Source organism: Octopus sinensis, linkage group LG3 (assembly GCF_006345805.1).
Source record: "Octopus sinensis linkage group LG3, ASM634580v1, whole genome shotgun sequence".
Lineage (NCBI taxonomy): Eukaryota > Metazoa > Mollusca > Cephalopoda > Octopoda > Octopodidae > Octopus > Octopus sinensis.
This window is the reverse complement of record NC_042999.1, coordinates 4,841,244-4,859,579: the sequence shown is the minus strand read 5'-3', so window position 1 is coordinate 4,859,579 and position 18,336 is coordinate 4,841,244. Positions and strand designations below refer to the sequence as shown.

Genomic DNA, 18,336 nt, shown 5'->3' with positions numbered 1-18,336 from the left:
CCGTTGCCAGCCTCGCCTGGCCCCTGTGCCGGTGGCACATAAAAAGCACCATCCGATCATGGCTGTTTGCTAAACTCGTCTGGTACCTGTGCCGGTGGTACGTAAAAAGCACCCACTACACTCATGGAGTGATTGGCGTTAGGAAGGGCATCCAGCCGTAGAAACATTGCCAGATCAAACTGGGCCTGGTGCAGCCTTCTGGCTTCCCAGACCCCAGTTGAACCGTCCAACCCATGCTAGCATGGAAAGTGGACGCTAAACGATGATGATGATGATATATATATATATATATATATATATATAGACACACATATATATATATATATACATATATATGACGGGCTTCTTTCAGTTTCCGTCTACAAATCCACTCACAAGGCTTTGGTCAGCCCGAGGCTATAGTAGAAGACACTTGCCCAAGGTCCCACGCAGTGGGACTGAACCCAGAACCATATGGTTGGGAAGTAAGCTACTTACCACACAGTTTACACAGCCACTCCTGCGCCTAGTGAGTGAGAACACCACAAGGTTAAAGTAGTGTCCTGACCACAAAATACTCTACCACTTAACCAAACACTTGTGTAAAACGAAATAATAACTGATATGGAAGGAAACCAGGTCACTGTGCCATGATTAATATTCTGCGTTGTGAGAAGATAATTGCAAGAGCATTTAATTCAGGCTGGTATTTATATTTATTTTACGGCGGCGAGCTGGCAGAAACGTTAGCACGCCGGGCGAAATGCGTAGCCGTATTTCATCTGCTGTTATGTTCTGAGTTCAAATTCCGCCGAGGTCGACTTTGCCTTTCATCCTTTCGGGGCTGATAAATTAAGTCTGTCCTTGTTTGTCCTCTCTGTGTTTAGCCCCTTGTGGGTAGTAAAGAAATAGGTATTTCCTCTGCCGCTACGTTCTGAGTTCAAATTCCACTGAGGTCGACTTTGCCTTTCATCCTTTTGGGGTTGATTAAATAAGTACCAGTTACGCCCTGGGGTCGATATAATCGACTTAATCCGTTTGTCTGTCCTCTCTGTGTTTAGCCCCTTGTGGGTAGTAAAGAAATAGGTATTTATTTTATCGAAAGCTATTTGCTGAACCACAAAGTTACAGAGCATAAAATAAAATAACATAAGCAACAATGGTTCTTACACTAGCGTGGACATAAGCACAGACGCACACAGATACAGACAGGCACGCACGCACACATGATAATGGCTATTTAAAAAAAAGTGATTACATGTATAAATGAAGACAAGAAACTTTAATAGATGAAGCCAATCTGGACAATACTGGACAATTGTATCCGTTGGACGACAACTTTGTACAGTGTATCTCCTACCTCCATATTAGTGTTTAACACCAACCACACCTCCACCCTATCTCTAACCATCTCTCACCCTCCACTCAGACTCATAAGAACTTACTCATCCTCTCCTTTCCCCCTGAACCTCTGTCTGTATTCTCTCTTTGTACTTATGTTGGGGGTTGGCTCTGTCTCCTCACCACCACCATCTTTATCTCCTCTACAGGAAGACACTTGAGCCTGTTGCTCTCTCATATTTTAGCCGTTCAACACTAAGCATAAAGCCACCCTCCCTCTCTCAAAATACACTCCCACTCAGTTGAGTGTGTGTGTCTTGTCTTTGTCTTGCTTGTTATATGGCAACCTCACTAATGTCGGTGCCACAAAAAAAAGCTTAGAATAATTCTGTGGAGTGCTTGGTGTTAGGAAGGGCATCAAGCTGTAGAAACCATGCAAAAACAGACAATGGATCTCAACGCAGTCCTCTGAAAGACTACCAAACCCATGCTGCCATGGCTAACAGACTTTAAAGGATGATGGTAATGATGACAACAATGACAGATAGATTGATTGATAGATAGATAGATAGATAGATAGATAGATAGATAGATAGATAGATAGATAGATAGATAGATAGATAGATAGATAGATAGATAGATAGATAGATAGATAGATAGATAGATAGATAGATAGACTCACAGACAGAGAGAGACAGACAAATTACTTTTATTCCATTTCATTGTATGATTTTGTAGCTTACTTCTGAGTTCAAATCCTGTCACGGATTACTTTGACTTTCATCTATCCAGAGGACAATAAAATAAGTTAAGCAGTGAATCGACCAAAATCCTACTTGAAAATTAGAGTCTTTGTTTCTGTGTGTAGCAGTAATTCAAAACCTAGCCACTAAATATGCAGTCAAACATCACAAGCGAACCACTATAGTTTCATGTTAATAGTCTGCAAACCGACAAATAAGCGTGATACGGTTTTCTCGAACGTTCAAGAATTTTGCTTCAGATTGCCTATAAAAATCGTTTGGCTTGTAGATTAGGGCACTGATGGTCAACGACCTCTGTCACCACTGAGATTTGCAGAGATGACATCGCATATTTTTGAATCAATCGTATGTTGTGACACAGATAGCTTTCAAAAATTTTTAAGCAATATATCTCTCTCTTCTAGTCAGCAATTATTAATATCGTTCACTGTAGTAGTCGACACCAAATGCCTTTATGTTCGGCAATAAATATTGCAGTTAAATGTTCGCGCAGCCAATGAAATATGCCTTCGTTGATTAAGTGAATTCCAGCATCGGAGGCACCCCACGACGTATGTTAGGATTAATTTTATTACAAGTTTTATTTCAAGTTTCCTTGCCTGTTTGTTTTGTGAATTGACGAAAGCACATTTTGTTAATTGAAATCTAGCTCTTTATCTGTCTATGTATGTATATATTAAAAGGAAATAAACGAAAGATAAATAAAATATATTGGTAATGTTGTCGTTGTCATTTAACGATACTATGGTATGTTGGCATGTAGAGGACAATCCTTGGATCTTTTCGGTTTGACCGGCAGATTTTTCAAATAATTTCTTTGTAACTAAACACTTTTAAACTTCGTATACTGGTAGAATGTGTTTATAAAACATCTTTTTCTCTTGGCTTTCTTGATAAAATTCTGTAGTTTGTAAGGTATTTGTTGTTTAATTTCTTGCATTTCGGCAATTTCAACCAATCAATGACGTCTATTGAGGTGAATACAATCTCTCCGAATCTTTGTCAACAACAATTATTTGCGGTGTCATATGAATTTGTCACTGTTATTTATGAGAAAAAAGATACCCTGTGGCCATAAACTGAGGGGTCACTCGTAAACACTTTTAAATACACACACACACAGAATGGGCATCTACAATTTTCATCTACCACATTCACTCGCAAGGCTTTGGTTGGCCGAAGGCTATATCGTAGAAAATGTTTGCACAAGGTACTGAGCAGAGGGACTGAACCCAATACCATGTGGTTACAAAGCGATTTACTTAACCTCACAACCATTCCAGGTATCTATTCTCATGTAGAGAGGCAAAAATACATTGAACAAATCTGTTTTATCTGTACTGCTTGACGCATCATTTGATATTAATCTTCCTTCATTAAAGTCTATTTTCATTTTAATGATTGCAAATGCTATTTAGCAAGTGAATAGGCTCGTTAGAAACAGTATAAACATCAGTCTCATTTTCATAAACTGTGACATTATTATTTGTAAAACTTTAGTTCATAGCAGATAAGCAGCAAAACTATTGTATTTTGACCACATCACCATCATCTTCATCATTGATGGCAGCGACATGACCACCAAGATTTAATACTAAATTAGAGGTGCAACTTATACACGAGTGAATAGGTACATACATACATAGATACATGCATACAATACACACACACACATGTGTGAGTATGAAGGATATGTATCTGTGTGAGTGTGTGTGTGTGTGTGTAAGATGAAGGAACTCATAAACTGGCAGGTTGAAATTTTGTGTAACTAAACAGGTGTGAATCAGCGCAATATATGTATGTATGCATGTATGTATGTATGTATGCATATATGTATGTATGCATGCATGTGTGTGTGTGTGTATGTATTCACACACTTATTATAATTCCACTTTACATTTGAAGCATTTTCAGAAACCTTTAATTCCCAGATGTGACTCGTTATTCGTTTTTCATACATTTTGAAGTGAATATTGATTGCAAAATAAACATCAAAGTAAGAAAAAAATAGTAATTTGATGGGGGTGGGCAAACGAAAGAAGAAAAAAAGAGTTTTATTTGCTTTGTCGATGACCAGATTAATAAGTGGCTACAAGATGTTTTTAAAGGACTAACATAACATTTCGTGTGAGCAACTTTCTTTTTCTTCTTTTTATTGTTTGCTTTGAAGAACTAAAAAACGAGAAAAGAAAGTTACCAGCGCCAGAGAAAGAGAGATAAGACAGGGAGAGAGAGAGGGGGGAGAGATGAGGAGTCAACTGGTGGAGGAAAAGAAGGAGAGGAAGAGAGAGAGAGGGGGGAGAGAGAGAGGGAGAGGGAGAGATGAGGAGATGTGGAGGAAAAGAAGGAGAGGAAGAAAGAGAGAGAGATAGGGAGAGGGAGAGATGTGGAGAAAAAGAAGGAGAGGAAGAAAGAGAGAGAGGGAGAGATGTGGAGGAAAAGAAGGAGAGGAAGACAGAGAGAGAGAGAGAGAGAGGAGAGAGATGAGGAGATGTGGAGGAAAAGAAGGAGAGGAAGAAAGAGAGAGAGAGAGGGGAGAGGGAGAGATGAGGAGATGTGGAGGAAAAGAAGGAGAGGAAGAAAGAGAGAGAGGGAGAGGGAGAGATGAGGAGATGTGGAGGAAAAGAAGAGAGGAAGAAAGAAGAGAGAGAGAGGGAGAGGAGAGAGAGAGAGGAGAGATGAGGAGATGTGGAGGAGGAAAAGAAGGAGAGGAAGAAAGAGAGAGAGGGGGGGGAGAGGGAGAGATGGGGAGATGTGGAGGAAAAGAAGGAGAGGAAGAAAGAGAGAGAGAGAGAGGGAGAGATGAGGAGATGTGGAGGAAAAGAAGGAGAGGAAGAAAGAGAGAGAGAGAGAGGAGAGGGAGAGATGAGGAGATGTGGAGGAAAAGAAGGAGAGGAAGAAAGAGAGAGAGAGGAAGAGAGAGAGAGAGGGAGAGGGAGAGATGAGGAGATGTGGAGGAAAAGAAGGAGAGGAAGAAAGAGAGAGAGAGGGGGGGGGAGAGGGAGAGATGAGGAGATGTGGAGGAAAAGAAGGAGAGGAAGAAAGAGAGAGAGAGAGGGAGAGATGAGGAGATGTGGAGGAAAAGAAGGAGAGGAAGAAAGAGAGAGAGAGAGAGGGAGAGGGAGAGATGAGGAGATGTGGAGGAAAAGAAGGAGAGGAAGGAGGATTAGTGTTGTTTCATTCCAGGGTTTACTAGATTAGGCAGCAAAATACCTGGTTGCACCTGTTTGACGTACGAGAGCTTCGTTGCTTTTTAATTTTGGCTACCTGTTAATTAGAACAAATCCTAATTTGTAAAGGTAAGAATCTTCATTTAATTTAATACTGAGTTATCAAATTATGTAAAGTGGAACTGCATTCAGGCATTTCTCTCTCTCTCTCTCTCTCTCTCTCTCTGCACATATACTCTTTTACTCTTTTACTTGTTTCAGTCATATGACTGCGGCCATGCTGGAGCACCGCCTTTAATCGAGTAACTCCAGGACTTATTCTTTTGTCAGCCCAGTACTTATTCTATTGGTCTCTTTTGCCGAACCGCTAAGTGACGGGGACGTAAACACACCAGCATCGGTTGTCAAGCAATGCTGGGGGGACAAACACAGACACACAAACATATACACACACACATATATACGACAGGCTTCTTTCAGTTTCCGTCTACCAAATCCACTCACAAGGCATTGGTCGGTCCGGGCCTATAGCAGAAGACACTTGCCCAAGATGCCACGCAGTGGGACTGAACCCGGAACCATTGGTTGGTTAGCAAGCTACTTACCACACAGCCACTCCTGCGCCTACATATAACTTTGATAGGTTTCGGCTAGTAATAGGCCCAGGCATGTCTAACTTAATGGCACCACCTCGTGAAATATATGCTATATTCTTTTATTATTTTTTAATTCTTTCATTTGTTTCAGTCATTTGACTGTGGCCATGTTGAAGCACCGCCTTTCAGTCCGAGAAATCGCCTTATTCTTTGTAAGCCTGGTACTTACTCTATCGGTGTGTTTTGCTGAACTGCTAAGCGACGGAGATGTAAACACACCAACGTCGGTTGTCAAGCGATGGTGGGAGACAAACACAAACACACAAATATATAACTATATATATATATATAATATATATATATATATATATATACACTGATTATGTACACTGATTTGTTCTGCTTTTTTATGTTTAACCCTACAGTCTCTTATGTGGTGGTTTAATAAAATATGTGATTGAGTATTATCTGGTAATTGATATTTGATTTAGATGTATTTCTCCATTTTCTTATCTTGTATTAGTAATTTGTGGTAAATCATTTTACCTTTGCCCATATAATACAGTAAATGAATTGGTTGCATCGCAATCCTTAACATTTATGTATTAACTTTGTTGGGTACTTCACTAGCAGTATATTGGATATATGTTATCCCATGGAGGGTTGCATTTACAACCCCTATCTCAATTTGTATATATATATATATATATATATATATATATATATTGTATAGAGGGCATTATTACACATAAATGCCTCACACTAAGAGGGACAAAGTCATTACTACCAAAATTATACTAATCATACCTAAATGCAGTTTTTCAAAGCAAGACATTTAAAAAATGAATTTAGTTCTGTATCACCGTGATTTCACATTCAACTTACGTCTTATGATCTTCAGCAGAACTGATTCTGAACACATCATAAATAAACTACCACCTATTTATGATGTGTTCAGAATCAGTTCTGCTGATGATCATAAGACGTAAGTTGAATGTGAAATCACGGTGATACAGAACTAAATTCATTTTTAAATGTCTTGCTTTGAAAAACTGCATTTAGGTATGATTAGTATAATTTTGGTAGTAATGACTTTGTCCCTCTTAGTGTGAGGCATTTATGTGTAATAATGCCCTCTATACAATATAGATATAATTAATTTGTTCAAAAGAAAAAAATTATTTTCGAATTCTTTTCTTTTATGAGGTTTTCACGCTAACTACCTGATAATTTCTTGTTAAGATCCCTTATTAAGAGATTATCCTTAATTGTTAAACTTATATATATATATATATATTATATAAACTTAGATATGTTTCGACCAAAGATTGGTCCAGGCCATGTCTAACTTAATAGCACCACCTGATAGGATTATCTAAATCCTTTTAAAGTCAAGTTTTGCTTACCAACCACATGGTTCCAGGTTCAGTCCCACTGCGTGGCACCCTCGCCTTGTGAGTGGATTTGGTAGACGGAAATTGAAAAAAGCCTATCATATATATATATATATATATATACATTTATATATATGTGTGTGTGTATGTATTTGTATTCCCCCCACCCCCAACCCCAACATCGCTTGACAACCGATGCTGGCATGCTTACGTCCCCGAAACTTAGCAGTTCAGCAATAGAACCGATAGAATAAGTACTAGGCTTACAAAGAATAAGTCCTGGGGCGATTTGTTCGACTAAAGGCGGTGCTCCAGCATGGCCACAGTCAAATGACTGAAACAAGTAAAAGATATGAAAAAAAAAGAAAGAAAGAAAAAGAGCTCTAATCGATTTCCCAATCTCGTTAGAGGTGTCTGTATCACTTGACCAATCTGAGAGAGAAAGAGGAAGAGAGGGAAGTAGGGTGTACACAGTTTGACAAAAAGGTATGTAATCTTTATATATAAAAGTGAGGTTGTGTGTCTGTCTCCTACGATTTAGATTCCTAATTACTCCCACATTTTGCGGTGCAGTTTAACCAAAACCGGGTATCTTATAGTCGTGATTCGTATCGAGCCCTTCTGGGTATTAGCACGCGTCTACGATGAGTCTACGATTTTAAAAATAATTTACCATCATTTTTTTCCATTTTAATGCATTTTTCGCTATTATATAAGGGAAGTAACTCTCTAAAAATGTCTACGATGAGTCAACGATTAAAGAAAAAAATTACCATCATTTTTTTCCCATTTTTAATGCATTTTTTTGCTATTTTTTGGGCTATAAATCTCTAAAAATGCTTATATAGTTATTTCCTTACAAACCCGAGCAACGCCGGGCGATACTGCTAGTTGTAGAATAAAAGAAAAAAGAAAAAAAATCTTTACTGACGCATTAAACGGTGTTTTGTTTCACAGCACAATTCGGTGTGAAAACAGTGGTGGGTAGGTCTCCACTCCTTTGCTTAAATCTTTCTTTTAATACGTACAATGTTAATCCTTGACACCATTTATAATCAGACAGTTATACTTTTATACACAACAGACCAGGACAACCTTTGGAAGAAAAGTTGGCTCATCTTAATACCTTGTTATTTTTGCCAATCAAGGAACTTATTGTTAGATGCTCTGACGTAATTGAGGCCACGGCCTTTTTATATTTAACCAATAGAATGGTCACCTCGAGCGAGCGTGGTTTTCCCAGTCCTTTCAGCTTTAAAAAATAATTTGAATTACCTTCTTTTTCTTTTACGCTATAGATTATCACAATTGTGCTGAAGATCTTTGCCCCTTGTACAAAGCAGCGAAAAGACATACACATCAACCAATGTTTTTCCTAGCAGACAAAGAACGTCAGTTACACGAATACATTTTAATATATATATATATATATATATGTAAAATAACATACATGAATATAAAGTCACATAAATAAACAGCCTTTTCTAACCGTAACTTTTGTTTGGCAATATGCGCAGGTGTGCCCGTGTTGTTAACAATCTCACTTTGTAATCTTGTGGTTTCGGGTTCAGTCCCACTGCGCGACACCTTGGGCAAGTGTCTGTTACTATATAGCCCTGGGTCGACAAATGCTTTGTGAGTGAATTTGCTTGACGAAAACTGTGCAGCTCGGGACTGTCAAAATATGTTAATTTGATCTCATTTAAAACCAAGCAGTGATTCATGTTGGTGTACGTAAATAACCAAAGAAAATTAAATTAGCAAAATAATTGTAGGATATATAAGAGTTGGTGTGAAAATGTTTTGTAGAATAGAGTTACTGAGAGAAAAAGCGAGAAAGAGGGAGAGATAGATAGAAAGAGAGAGAGAGGGAGGGAGTGATTGATAGATAGAGAGAGAGAGAGGGAGTAACAGATAGATAGATAGATAGATAGAGAGAGAGAGAGAGAGAGAGATTCTAGCCATATGTAAAATAATAGTCGTTAAGTGTTGCCATTTCTTAATGCACTGAGTATTTAAAAAGTTAATTTGAAATAATTATGCAGTGAAGATAATATTAGTCATGTGTACGTGCGAGTGAGTGTATGGTCTGATAAAGGCGACTAATCCGAAATTTCCAAGTCACTGTCAACTATGTCGTTCCGAAAATAAAATAAATCTGATACTCTACTGAAAAGTATTGAACGATCCTTTAATATTGATTGTCTCCATCCATCCATGCGTACATACAGACATACAACTATTCATAATAACAAAAGACAGCTTTTCTATTTGGCTTTCAATTTTCAATTCCTTTAATTTTGTTCCAATTGATTTTAAATTTGATGTATTAATGTAGTTTTGTATGCTAATTAAGGAAATGAAATTCATCTTTGCCATAAATAAAAAAAAAAAGAAAAGTTAATAGCTTTTAAAGTTTGCAAATTTTGGGTAATTTTAGCCAATCGTAAGGCACAAACTCATTGGTGTCTGTTCCCAGAGTAAGAAACAAGGCTGTTGTCAACTTGAAAACTTTAACCACTCTGTACCTATAATTCTGAACTTTCGTTTATAAATTTTTTGCTACAAAAATTGTATTAATTTTTTTTATACAAAGTTGATAGCTTCATATAATTTTTCACGGTGAATTTGATTTTGTTATTCACTTATTCCAAAAGAATTTTAGATAAAATCTTCACTAAAGATGTTTATAATTGATTAACCCCAGCCATCCACTGGTTGGACTGACCCCAAACGCCAACACTAACCCTAAATCTAACCTAAATCTCAACTGTAAACCTAAACTCAACCCCAAAACCCTAATTGTAACCTTAACCTTAGTATACCTCAAACTTTGGTTTATATATTTATATGTGTGTGTGTATATATATATATGATTAATCTTCTCTCTTCGCTCTTTTACGCCATTTGGTCTCAACTCTCATCTAACCTCCCCCCGACTCCTATTTCTCTTCAGTCCTTCGTCTTTTCACCCCTACTCTCTTTCCCTCCTCTTCCCTCTTTCTCTCTGCTCCCTCACTCCCCTTCCCTCCTCCTCCCCTCTTCTCTCTCCCTTCTACTCTCCCCACAGCCCCCACTCTACCCAACCCCCAGCCGAATCCACACCCCACATGGGCTTTCCCCACCTCCCCACAACATCACACCACACCACACTACACCACACTACACCACACAACACCATACGACATTACACATCACAACATACATACACACGTCCAGACCTTTCATACACACATACATATTCTCTCATACACACACGCACCCATCCCTCTAGCGTCTAACGTCTGATCTCTGACTTCTGGCCGGAATCAGATCGCCATGTTGAATCGCTAGCTTCTGCACGCATTTTTTTCTCTCCTTGTTTCTTTTCTGTGTATCTTTCTGTTGAAGAGCGTATGCTCGAAACGTAAAAGACTTGTTTTATTTCTATTCCTGAGCGCCATACTAATACAATTGTTTGTTTGTACTCCACCTACCTTCGTCTTTTGTTTATTTTCGTAAAACTTCCCGTTATATATATATAAAACATGACTATAATATATGTATGTGTGTGTGTGTGTGTGTGTCATGTATGTATGTATGTATGTATGTATGTATGTATATATATATATATATATATATATTAATCATATAAGGCGGCGAGCTGGCAGAAACGTTAGCACACCGGGTGAAATGCGTAGCCGTATTTCGTCTGCCGTTATGTTCTGGGTTCAAATTCCGCCGAGGTCGACTTTGCCTTTTATCCTTTCGGGGTCGATAAATTAAGTACCAGTTACGCACTGGGGTCGACGTAATCGACTTAATCTGTGTTTAGCCCCTTGTGGGTAGTAAAGAAATATATATATGTGTGTGTGTATGTATATTATATATATATATATATATATATGTGTGTGTGTGTGTTTGTGTATATATATATATATTTTTTTTTTTTTTGCGAAATATGTACAAAAATACGGAGTTTATGATTCATGTGTGAGTGTGTGTTCTTGATACTCGTTTAGAACAAGTAGTTTTACACCAATTACACTATTTTTTCTTAGTTTAAAGGCCGTGGACTGAAGATGGGAAATTTCCGAAGCCTCTCCCCCACCCCCCTTTCGCGAGCGCGCATTTTTTTTGTCATATTCGTTTAGAGCAAGTTGTTTTACACATATTACACTATTTTTTTTGTTTTGGTGCCCGGGTCAGCCCCTCAGACGCTTTCGGAACTTCCCGATGTGAATTTTCCGAGGCCTCTCCCCCACCCCCCTTTCGCGTGCGGGCATTTTTTTTTCATATTCGTTCATAGGAAGTTGTTTTACACCTATTACACACATTTTGTTTTTGATTTTCTGATAGGCGTAACGCTTTATATTAACCATATAAAATATAACTGTAATACTCAAATTTGTTTGATTCAAAATTTTTTCCCTACTTCTATTAGACTCAGTCTTTTGTGTATCATTTGTAACAATAAAGTCCTTTGGGCCATTTACACAAGGCTTTCCCGGTTTCATGGATGAAGCGGTTGTTAGACGTGCTTGTTATTGTAGACAAGTACGTATCGTAGCAATGATGTTTACGGCTTATAAAATCATTTTATAATTTGATTCTTAACAATCACTAACTGTTTTTTGGGTCGACTACTAAAGTGCAGAATCTTAGTATCCCCACCCTCACACTTTTTTTTCGTTATTAATAAATCTTGCTTGGCTAATCTAATTAGCTGCTGAATTCAAGTTGCTGAATTAAATTAATTAGAGATACGAAAAAAGACAATTAACATCACAAACAAAACCTGCATTCAAATAAAACAATTCTCCTCATAAAATAATGGTGTGTGTTAAACTGGTAATTCGTACAATTATTTGCCAGGGACATCCGTATTTGAGTGGTTACTAGATGCTTGACAAAGTTTTCTTCTGGAAATAATGATGGGCTATTCAAAGTAGGAACAAAAGAGAGCCTGCGGAATTAATTAACCCATTGCCTGCCATGGGCCCCATTTGGGGATATCCTAAAAACAGTTTCATTGCAGGTTGTTCGTTGTATTTGAAGAGAATTGCTTATGTACATGGCATTTGCAGAGGTGTGTTTAACAATATTTAGTCGTTAAAGTTTGTCATTATCAGCTCTGGTTAATTCTAGACGACATTTTATGTCATAAATCGCAATTTTTGAACTACAAAAATATTGACTGTTTCGAAAACGTTTTTTTTTTTTTTGTCTTTGCACTTCCCATCTGTATCATTGATTGACATTTCATACACATTCGCATTTGATACTAGAGTTAAAAATAAATTTTAAATGTTTATTATTGCAATTGAATAGAAAAGGATAAATATCCCTTTTTTCAGCAATCCCTATTTGGGACTTCTTGAAATATTTATCATAATTTCCATAATAATTCACATATGAAGAAAATTTAAATACTTTATATCATTTTAACTCTTAAGACACCTGGCAAAGCCAAAATATATGAATAAACATATTTGGCAGTTAATGGGTTAAATTGAAGCAATGGTATGTTTTTAGCTCAGCAAGTCAATGAACTACAAACTTTAGTTTCGCTACGCCATCTCCTACCAAGTAATTCAGATGAAGAATGATTATTTAGAACAGTGCTACAGAAAATGTTGGTCTGCGAGCCAACAGCTGCCAGTACTTGGCCAGTTTCCAGAAAAGAGAAGAAACATTATAAAATGCTTATGTAATATTGTATTCTTTGTTTACAAAATAAATCTTTATATATAAAAGTCAAGTTGTGTGTCTGTCTCCTTCGATTTAGATTCCTAACTACTCCCACATTTTGCGGTGCAGTTTAACCAAAACCGGGTATCTTATAGTCGTGATTCATATTGAGCCCTTCTGGGTATTAGCGCGCGTCTACGATGAGTCTACGATTAAAAAAAAAATTTACCATAATTTTTTCCCATTTTAATGCATTTTCGCTATTATATAAGGGAAGTAACTCTCTAAAACAGTCTACGATGAGTCAACAATTTAAAAAAAATTACTATCATTTTTTTTCCATTTTTAATGCAGTTTTTTTTGCTATAACTCTCTAAAAATGCTTATATAGTTATTTCCCTTACTAACCCGAGCAACGCCGGGCGATACTGCTAGTATAAGATAAAAAAAAATTGTCATCTTTTATTATATTCATCATATATATTGTTTCCGGTATAAATCAATATTACTAAGAAATATTACCGGTCCCTGGTATTGCCGGTGCACTGGATTTGAAACCTCGATTTTAATGGCTCAGATTTCAACTCAGTATTACAAACATTTATGTAAAAACCACTGCCGACAGCAGAGCAACAAGAAAAGTTCCACCTGGTTAAATAATTGTACTTACCTATTAAGTGACTTCGAAGATAAGAATAAGGAAATCCGGAGTTCTGGAATACGTAAAGTATTAATTTTAGTGTAGGTTTGCGGGACTGTCATATATTTCCCGGTAATAATTAAATATATTAGACGGTGGCGAGCTGGCAGAAACGTTAGCGCGCCGGGCAAAATGCTTAGCGGTATTTCGTCTGTCGTTACATTCTGAGTTCAAATTCCGCCGAGGTCGACTTTGCCTTTCATTCTTTCGGGGTCAATAAATTAAGTACCAGTTGCGTACTGCGTCGATCTAATCGACTTAATCCGTCTGTCTGTCCTTGTTTGTCCCTTCTGTGTTTAGCCTCTTGTGGGTAATAAAGAAATAGGTATTTCGTCTGTCGTTACGTTCTGAGTTCAAATTCCGCCGAGGTTGACTTTGCCTGTCATCCTTTCGCGATCGATAAATTAAGTACCAGTTACACTCTGGAGTCGATGTAATCGACTTAATCCCTTTGCCTGTCCTTGTTTGTCCCCTTGTGGGTAGTAAAGAAATATATATTAGACGTCAGTTTTTTTTCTTTGTTAGCGATCTTTCATTGATATTATTAGATATACCCGGCGTTGCTCCGGATTAAGATGGCATAGTTTTTTTTATTGTTTCAGTCAGGTGACTGCGAACAGTTCGACTCCAGGATTCATTCTTTGTAAGACTAGTACTTATTCTACGGAGTTTTTTGCCGAACCGTTAAGTTACGGGGACATTAAACGTAGCAACATACAAATATACACATATATACGACAGTTTTCTTTCAGTTTCCATATACGAAATCCACTCACAAGGCTTATTACATACATACATACATACATACATACATACATACATACATACATGCATGCATACCTACCTACCTACCTACCTACATACATACATACATACATACATACATACATACATACATACATACATACATACATACATACATATTAGAAGAAATGAGGTACTCAGAAATCCGGATGCTTTTATATTTACATATATTTATTAGTATGTTACATGTTTTTATACATCATATATCATATATTATAGCACTTTCGTCCATTCTAGTGGAGTCTTCAAATTGGAGTGTTCAATTTGAAGACTCCACTAGAATGGACGAAAGCGCTAATATATGATATATAAAAACATGTAACATACTAATAAATATCTGTAAATATAAAAGCATCCGGATTTCTGAGTACCTCATTTCTTCTAACATATAATACATGTACATCATCTCCAAACCTTCTATATATATATACACATGACCAAAGTGTCTGGATGTTTTGTTGTCGCGTTCTTGTCCCATTTTTTGTATTCTTATATATATATATATATATATATATATATATATATATATATATATATATATATATATATATATATATATATATATATATAGAGAGAGAGAGAGAGAGAGAGAGAGAGAGAGAGACATACATATACACATATATTCATACACACACACACACACACACACAAAACAATGAAACTATTAAAAGTGAGACTATCTATAACTTACTCCGTCGAAGGTTTCACTTTTATTCTTCGAGTTTTGAGACATAATACGGAATCAGTGTGAATGTAGCATTGTTTTAATCCATAAAAATTACATGCTGACATTCCTGGGGTGTGATAGTATTACCAGGTAAAATTTGATTTGATTTGGTTAAGCCGTTTGAGAATGCATTGGGAACAGACAGGTGCAGATATGAACAACATATGAGAACCAGTATTAAGGAAGGATAGGAAAATATTAGATTTATAAGCACTAAAATTCACTCCATAAGAGCGTGGGCTATTAACCCCAAGATTCCGATTTCGGTTCTAGTCAGTGACCTGAATAATAATAATAACAACATCGAAAAATACCTTAGTTTAACGTCAATTGTAAATAATGGCTTGTTATGTTGCAGTGCTTTGGTAAATTGCTTTATAAGGCCTAGTTTTATACGCAGTGGTGTTGACATGATTCCTCCTCTTCATAGAGGGGTCCATGTTCTGATCTGGCCGTATCCAGTTTGTAGCCCATTAAGTAGGGCTACTCATGTTCCTTCTCCTTGTAACTTATATCTTAAAGAGTCAAGACTTTTGAAAAGGTTGCAGGACGCAATGAAAATCTTATGAAAATAAAAATAAGAAATACGTGGAAATTTTACCGGTGAGTGTGTTACATTATAAGGCACAAAAAGAAAATGACTCTCTCCAGACACAATTAAAATTGTAACTTATGTCTTAAAATTACTGTAGATCTGAATGACGCCTCCTAAATACTGTAATTCGAGTATCTTTATCTAACAGGTTCCATTGTTACAGATGTGAAGCCATGACTTCATTCTGTTGCTTAGTAAGTGTTGGATCACGAACTAGATCATTGAGTTTAGCTTGGGTGATGAGGTGTGGTTTCTCGTTACATTTACTATGGATTTGGACACATATAACAAAAAATATTGAGTGTACTTTTATAATTTTCATAGGTTAGATTGACGATTCCTGAAGAACACCCCATTAAAATTATATCAAAATCCGTTCATAACTTTTAGAGTTGTCAGTTTCGACCCAATCCTGTTTGCATTCAATCCCTACGGAACCATCAGTGCATTTAACATAAGTAAGATAATTTACGAGAAACTGGAGGCTCACAGAAAGAAATGGATGTTATATTCGTGATCTACACAGAAAATACCCTTAGGAAAGGTTATTTTCATTTCCGTTTTCATTATTTCATTGTTATACAGGGCTATTAGCTATTTTTCATTCATTATTTTTGTTTATTGTTTCGCTTTCCTGAAGTTCAACTGGTTGGGTTGTTAAATCGTTGTATTGTATTGCTTTAGCAATCTTTGCGGTTCTCTGCGCTTTGAGTTCGAATCTCATTTTTTTTTTTTCGAGATCGATAAAAAAAAGTACCAGTTAAATCCTAGTAACAATTCTCGGCAAGACTTCCATCCATCTCCCGCCCCAAGCCACCCTTAAAAAATTTTTTTTCGACACAACCCGCCCCTTTTCGGTTACGGGGAATACGAATCTGCAAAAAAATTTGGCAAAAATCGGCATTTTTAAATTACCCCCTCCACCCCCTTTTCCTTAATTTTTTTTTTACTTTTTTCAGATTTTTTTCTATCAAAAGATGCGGAAAAATACGAACATTATGATTCGGACAAAAATTTCAAAACATTTCTGTAGTTACGGTTAGGGTTTTAGGGTTAGGGTTTTGGGGTTAGGGTTTAGTGTTAGGGAAAAAAGGCTAAGCATTTCGGCCGGCGTGCTAACGTTTCTGCCAGCTCGCCGCCTTCCAATCCAACAACGTATAACGCACACCACACACAGATGACAAAAATACTTAGAGTTACTCTTAAACACTTCCACAACAGTTACGACGAATCAGATTATGTATCGCTCCTGGTATCGCGTAATTAATCTTAGAGGTGGCTCGTATTTCTTTTATAATTGCAATGCTTCAACAAACATATTTATTACATAGCATTACTGATCGGGTACACTTTTCAAGGAGTGGATAAGCCAACCTTGGCTTCTTTGTCTTCAGGTACACACAAAGAAGGCCGAGTCAAGATTTAAAAAGAAAACAAAACAAAAAAAAAAAAAACGATGAATAAACTTAAATTAGGACACCCATGACCGGCAGAAAGAAACGAATACATTAGATCCTTCACGTTCTTTATCATAAATATCTCCTCAACATACCTTCCCGAGCCACTGATACTTCCTAACATCTACTATTTCCCGCCTGGCCCGTTGTCTCCCCACTCCGAGTCACTAGTATCTCCTGACTGAACCACTAGTGGCGTCCTCAGCATCTAGTATCTCCTAAGTCTGAGCCGCTCCTATCTTTATATCTAATATTTGCTTGTCTGGAGATGGCGAGCTGGCAGAAACGTTAGCACGACGGGCGAAATGCGTAGCCATATTCCGTCTGCCGTTACGTTCTGAGTTCAAATTCCGCCGAGGGCGACTTTGCCTTTCATCCTTTCGGGGCCGATAAATTAAGGACCAGTTACGCACTGGGGTCGATATAATCAACTTAATCCGTCTGTTTGTCCTTGTTTGTCCCCTCTGTGTTTAGCCCCTTGTGGGCAATAAAGAAATAAATAGGTATTTCGTCTGCCGCTACGTTCTGAGTTCAAATTCCGCCGAGGTCGACTTTCCCTTTCATCCTTTCGGGACCGATAAATTAAGGACCAGTTGCGTTCTGGGGTCGATCTAATTCGACTGGTCCCATCTCCCAAAATTTCGGGCCTTGTGCCTAGAGTAGAAAAGAAACGTTAGCACGGTGGGAAAAATGCTTAGCAGTATTTCGTCCGTCTTCACGTTCTCTGTTCAAATTCTGCTGAGGTCGACTTTACCTTTCGTCCTTTCAGTGTCGAAAATTAAGTACCAGCTGAGCACTGGAGTCGATTTAATTGGCCAACACCCTTCCCTGAAATTGTAGGCCTTGTGCCAAAATTTGAAACCGATATGTCCTTGCCTGGGCCCCTTATATCTCCACAGTGTTTAGTATCTTCCTGTTTGGATCAGTGAACTACGTTTATCATAGATTGTACACAGACCACACCAGGGCCGGATTAAAACCCCTAAGCACTTGAAAGGTTTAATAAATGGTTTAATAAACCATTAAATAATTTTTTTTTTATTTTTCGTAATGCAACAAAATTCACGGTAAGATAGAAAATAATGTTTATTTTTGAATGCTTCCATTTTAATTATATTTGAAAAGTTTTCTCCGTTTTT

General features: G+C 37.3%; 1 protein-coding gene across 1 annotated transcript in view; it reads left to right on the top strand.

Moving 5' to 3' along the window:
• The first annotated feature begins 5,283 nt into the window (after positions 1-5,283).
• Positions 5,284-18,336, top strand: part of LOC115209279 (sodium-dependent glucose transporter 1A) — a 57,494-nt gene continuing 44,441 nt past the window's right edge. The window contains exon 1 of the mRNA XM_029777593.2: positions 5,284-5,383. The gene's annotated coding sequence lies outside the window, so the exon portion shown is untranslated. The remainder of the gene's footprint in view (positions 5,384-18,336) is intronic.